The 5,707-nt window shown below is 46.8% G+C and overlaps 1 long non-coding RNA gene across 2 annotated transcripts in view; it reads left to right on the top strand.

Annotated features, from left to right (window-relative positions):
- The window catches only part of LOC148049073 (uncharacterized), a 41,308-nt gene extending 40,027 nt beyond the window's left edge, over nucleotides 1-1,281 (top strand). The window contains exon 3 of one of the 2 annotated variants that reach the window (XR_015695374.1): nucleotides 1,198-1,281. This is a non-coding gene — a long non-coding RNA (uncharacterized LOC148049073). Of the gene's footprint in view, nucleotides 1-893; nucleotides 1,067-1,197 lie in introns of those variants that run through there. The other variant, XR_015695375.1, reaches the window with a different exon arrangement.
- Nucleotides 1,282-5,707: the final 4,426 nt, after the last annotated feature.

Below are 5,707 nucleotides of genomic sequence, written 5' to 3' on the forward strand. Positions count from 1 at the left end.
TTCTTCTTCTTCTCCTCCTCCTTCTCCTTCTCCTTCTCCTCCTTCTCCTTCTCCTTCCTCCTCCTCCTCCTCCTCCCCCCCCCAAATTCCATTCCCTTCTAACACTGATGATGTTACCAAATTGGATCATGAAATGTCTGCAAGAAAACAACCAAGTTCAGAGAGGACCCTGTCAGGGTTCCAAATAGCATCCAAAATTAAATCAGAGTCCAAGGCAAAGTATTGCTCAAAGTTCCAATTTATGAAGAGAGCCATGTTTGCACATCTGGGGAAACCCGAATCTGAAAGCTTCACAGTTTTCCCCACCCAGATGAAAGTTCAAGATCCTGCCCCCACACCCACAAGCCCATCCCATGGTCCAATCTCCCACTGCCACACTGGCAGCTTCTACCCATCCAGTTTCGGCCAGGTGCAGAGACAAAAGTGACCTTGGCTTTCTAAGAAGAATGTTATTATGGCTACACATCACCCAACATTGTATACACTGCCCTCCCATTTTCTCACAATAGAAAATAGACAGTAGAAAGTGTGGCAGGACTGAAGTCCAAAATAAACGATTGCTTGCCGGCATGACATATCCCACCACAACAATCACCAACTACTCCTCCTCCTCCTCCTCCTCCTCCTCCTCCTCCTCCTCCTCCTCCTCCTCCTCCTCCTCCTCCTCTCCTCCTCCTCCTCCTCCTCCTCCTCTCCTCTCTTCTTTGGAAAACTGAAGCAGAATCCTCTGTTACACAACAGTTGTACATATTGGAGAAGGTGTCAAGTCAGAAATATGTACCAATCCAGAGTGGTCGTAGGTTGGATGGATGTCCTTCCATGAAAAGGAAACCAGGATGGCAGAAGGAAGAGAGTTTATTTGTGTTTATTGCTATTGTCTAAAACCCCTGAAGGCCAGAGAAGGAAGAATGGATGGAAACTGACCAAGGAGAGATTCAACTCAGAAATAAGGAGGAATTTCCTGACAGTGAGAACAATCAACCCATGGAACAGAAGTTGCCTTCAGAAGTTGTGGGAGCTTCATCCCTGGAGGCTTTCAAGAAGAGATTGGACTGCTGTCGGTCAGAAATGGTGTAAGGTCTCCTGCTTGGGCGGGGGGTTGGACTAGATGACCTACAAGGACCCTACAATGTTACTTTGTTAAAGTGTGTCTTAGAGAAACCTTGAGTGAGATGTCAACTTTTGCCAACATCTTAGGTGACCAACGGACTCTGTCGATCTTTGCCAGGCAATTTTTTCCTGAGGGACAGGAGACACGATTGAGAGCGGCATCTTTACATTAAGGTAATCTATGGGAGGCTCATTTGAGTAAGGATTTGTTGCCTAGCAACAGATATATCTTTATATACCTTGTGCAGCTGTTGCTGGTTGTGGTCTGAAGTTGCCTCCGCTCCGAGGTCCAAAGACATTGATTCAACTTCTCTGAATTCCTGCAGGATTACAAGGAGGATTGATCCTGGCCAAGCAATAGCAATAGCAGTTAGACTTATATACCGCTTCATAGGGCTTTCCGCCCTCTCTAAGCGGTTTACAGAGTCAGCATATCGCCCCCACAGTCTGGGTCCTCATTTCACCCACCTCGGAAGGATGGAAGGCTGAGTCAACCTTTGAGCCGGTGAGATTTGAACCGCTAAACTGCAGCTTAGCAGTCAGCTGAAGTGGCTGCAGTACTGTACTCTTAACCACTGCGCCACCTTGGCTCAAGCTGGACTCATGCTCTTCAGATGATCAGAAGAGCAGGAGGAAGAACCAGGCAGAAGCGAAACCAAGGGACCCAACTCAAACCCTGATGGAGAAATAGGTTTCAGGACTTGGCTAAGCCAAGGTTTGAACGTGGAACTGGAGTCAAAGCACCCATGAGAACAGAGAAAACCCAGGTTGGGGAGGACCATTTGCAACAAAGGACCAAGATCCAGAACAGAGGTTCTCCAAACTCTGATCCTCTAATGATGAGAATGTCCTGAAGGGACAGAAAGAGAAGGATAAGAACAGCAACCTAGATGATGGCCAGATAAGAGGCAGCTGATGTCTTTCAACATTTAACATATTTAACAGAATGGGAAGGGACCTTGTAGGTCATCTAGTCCAACCCTCTGCCCAAGCAGGATACCCTACACCATTTCTGACAGATGGCCGTCCAGTCTCTTCTTGAAAGCTTCCAGTGACGAAGTTCTCACAACTTCTGAAGGCAAAAGCTGTTCCATGGGTTGATTGCTCTCACTTGTCAGGAAATTCCTCCTTCTTTCTAGGTTGAATCTCTTCTTGATCACTTTCCATCCATTATTTCTTGCCTGGTCATTGGGTGTTTTGGAAAATAGCTTGAGCTCTTCCTTTCTATGGAAGCCCCTCAAATATTCAAAGATCTCTCATGTCTCCCCTGGTCCTTCTCTTCAGTAGACCAGCCAGGCCCAGTTCCTGCAACCGTTCATCGTATGTTTTATCCTCCAGTCCCCTAATCATCTTGGTTGCTCTTCTCTACACTCTTTCTAGAGTCTCAGTGTCTTTTTATAGTGTGGTGACCAAAACTGGATGCAGGACTCTAGGTGTTTTGCTAAGGCTTTACAGAGTGATATTAGTACCTGATTTGATATTGATTGTATCCCTCTGTTAATGCAATTTAGGATTGCATTGGCCGAGGTGGCGCGGTGGTTAAATGCAGCACTGCAGGCTACTTCAGCTGACTGCTAGATCAGCAGTTCAGCGGTTCAAATCTCACCGGCTCAGGGTTGACTCAGCCTTCCATCCTTCCGAGGTGGGTAAAATGAGGACCCGGATTGTTGTTGGGGGCGATATGCTGACTCTGTAAACCGCTTAGAGAGGGCTGAAAGCCCTATGAAGCGGTATATAAGTTTACTGCTATTGCTATTGCTATTGCTATTTTTTGGCTGCCGCTGCACACTGCTGGCTCATATTTAATTGGTTGTCCATTAGGACTCCAAGATCCCTCTCACAGTTCCCATTATTAAACCTGGTTTCACCCAGTCTATATGTCTCCCTCTGGTTTTTTTCCTTGCCTAAGTGTAAGACTTGACTTTCCTCTACATTGAATTTCATTTGGTTAAGATAGGGCTCAGCTTTTTCAAATTTGTCAAGCTCCATCTGGAATAGAATAGAATTGGAAGGGACCTTGTAGGTCATCTAGTCCAACCCCCTCGCTCAAGCAGGAGACCCCATTTCTGACAGAAGACAGTCCTGTCTCCTTTTGAAAGCTTCCAGTGTTGAAGCTCCCACAACTTCTGAAAGCAAGCTATTCCACTGGTTGATTGTTCTCACTGTCAGAAAATTTCTCCTTGATTTTAGGTTGAATTGCTCCTTGACCATTTCCCATCCTTTATTCCTTGTATGCCTCGGAAAATAGCTTGAGCTCCTCTTCTCTGTGGCAGCTCCTCAAATATTGGAACACTGCTATCATACAATACAACACAACACAACACAACACAACACAATACAATACAATACAATGTCTTCAAAAGAGCACCCTGTTTTTTAAAAAATGCAAATCAACTGCTGAATATAATCTTGATGGGTTTACAATACAATAGCAGAGTTGGAAGGGACCTTGGAGGTCTTCTAGTCCAACCCCCTGCCTAGGCAGGAAACCCTATACCGTTTCAGACAAATGGCTATCCAACATCTTCTTAAAGACTTCCAGTGTTGGGGCATTCACAATTTCTGGAGGAAAGTTGTTCCACTGATTAATTGTTCTAACTGTCAGGAAATTTCTCCTTAGTTCTAGGTTGCTTCTCTCCTTGATTAGTTTCCACCCATTGCTTCTTGTTCTACCCTCAGGCGCCTTGGATCTTGAGCCTATTATTTGAGGGGCTTTCACAGAGAAGAGGGAGGTCAACCTGTTCTCCAAAATACCTGAAGGCAGGACAAGAAACAATGGACGGAAACTAAGCAAGGAGAGAAGCTACCTAGAACTAAGGGGGGGGGGAATCCTAATAATGACAGCAATGAATCAGTGGAACAACTTGCCTCCAGAAGTTGTGAGTGCTCCAACACTGGAAGTTTTGAAGAAGAGATTGGAAAACCGGAATAGGGTCTCTCAGAATAGGGGGTTGGTCTAGAAGACCTCCCAGGTCCCTTCCAACTCAGTTCTCTTCCTATTCTGTGAAAACCACCATTCTGAGGAACGTGGCACAAATTCTCGGTGTCCTGGGAATCAATAACTCTCTGCCGATTAAGAAACCCTTTGGAGACCCGTGATGGGCAGCGTTAGCCTTCCCGTTATAGAATGCCCTTCAAATGATATTTGGCACTAGAAAAAAGAAACCGGTTTGCATTTGGAAATACCAAGGAGTGGGCTGGATCAGAACTTTTTTCCCTTGACATTTCCTTCTCTCACATTGGTCCTTATGCATTTCTATTTTATAAAGTCAATTCTCCAGTTTCAAATCTAGTTATACCAACTAAGGACAAGATGCTTCTTAGGGAAATTGAGTTCCTGTTTTCTAAAGAACTCCTCCTCCTCCTTTTCCTCCTCCTCCTCCTCCTCCTCCCCCCCTCCTCCTCCTCCTCCTCCTCCTCCCCTCCTCCTCCTCCTCCTCCCATCTAGCTCCTCCATTCTGCAAGCCCCACTCCCTTTTAGCACTGATGATGTTACAAAGTTGGTTCATGAAATGTCTACAAGAAAGCAGGCAAGCTCAGAGAGCACCAAAGACCTCACAATCCCCCCCTCCTTCTCACCCACTCCCCTCCTCCTCCTCCTCCTTTCCACAAGCACCACTCCATTCTAGCACTGATGATGTTACCATGTTGGATCATGAAATGTCTGCAAGAAAACAATTATGCTTAGAGAGCAATAAAGACCTTGCAGTCTTCCTCCTCCTCTTCCTCCTCCTCCTCCTCCTCCTCCTCCTCCTCCTCCTCCTCCCATTCCACAAACCCACTCCTTTCTAGCACTGCTGATGTTACCATGTTGGATCATGAAATGTCTGCAAGAAAACAATTATGCTTAGAGAGCAATAAAGACCTTGCAGTCTTCTTCTTCTTCCTCCTCCTCCTCCTCCTCCTCCTCCTCCTCCTCCTCCTCCTCCTCCTCCTCCTCCTCCTCCTCCTCCTCCTCCTCCTCCTCCTCCTCCTCCTCCCATTCCACAAACCCACTCCTTTCTAGCACTGCTGATGTTACCATGTTGGATCATGAAATGTCTGCAAGAAAACAATTATGCTTAGAGAGCAATAAAGACCTTGCAGTCTTCTTCTTCTTCCTCCTCCTCCTCCTCCTCCTCCTCCTCCTCCCTCCTCCTCCTCCTCCTCCTCCTTCCTCCTCCTCCTCCTCCTCCTCCTCCTCCCATTCCACAAACCCACTCCTTTCTAGCACTGCTGATGTTACCATGTTGGATCATGAAATGTCTGCAAGAAAACAATTATGCTTAGAGAGCAATAAAGACCTTGCAGTCTTCTTCTTCCTCCTCCTCCTCCTCCTCCTCCTCCTCCTCCTCCTCCTCCTCCTCCTCCTCCTCCTCCTCCCTTTCCACAAACCCACTCCTTTCTAGCACTGCTGATGTTACCATGTTGGGTCATGAAACCTCTGCAAGAAAGCAGGCAAGTTCAGAGAGCACCAAGGGCCCCACAATCCCCTCTCCTCCTCCTCCTCCCTTCGGCAAGATGGGCTGTCAAACTCCTGAAGGCGAAATAACATCATAGCTACGTTGTACGACGGACTTGCGGGGACCGGTGCAACTTGTCGCATGTTCACACTGGT

This window comes from Thamnophis sirtalis, unplaced genomic scaffold, assembly GCF_051295495.1.
Source record: "Thamnophis sirtalis isolate CommonGarterSnake01/CBP01778 unplaced genomic scaffold, rThaSir2_p1.2 scaffold_2, whole genome shotgun sequence".
Lineage (NCBI taxonomy): Eukaryota > Metazoa > Chordata > Lepidosauria > Squamata > Natricidae > Thamnophis > Thamnophis sirtalis.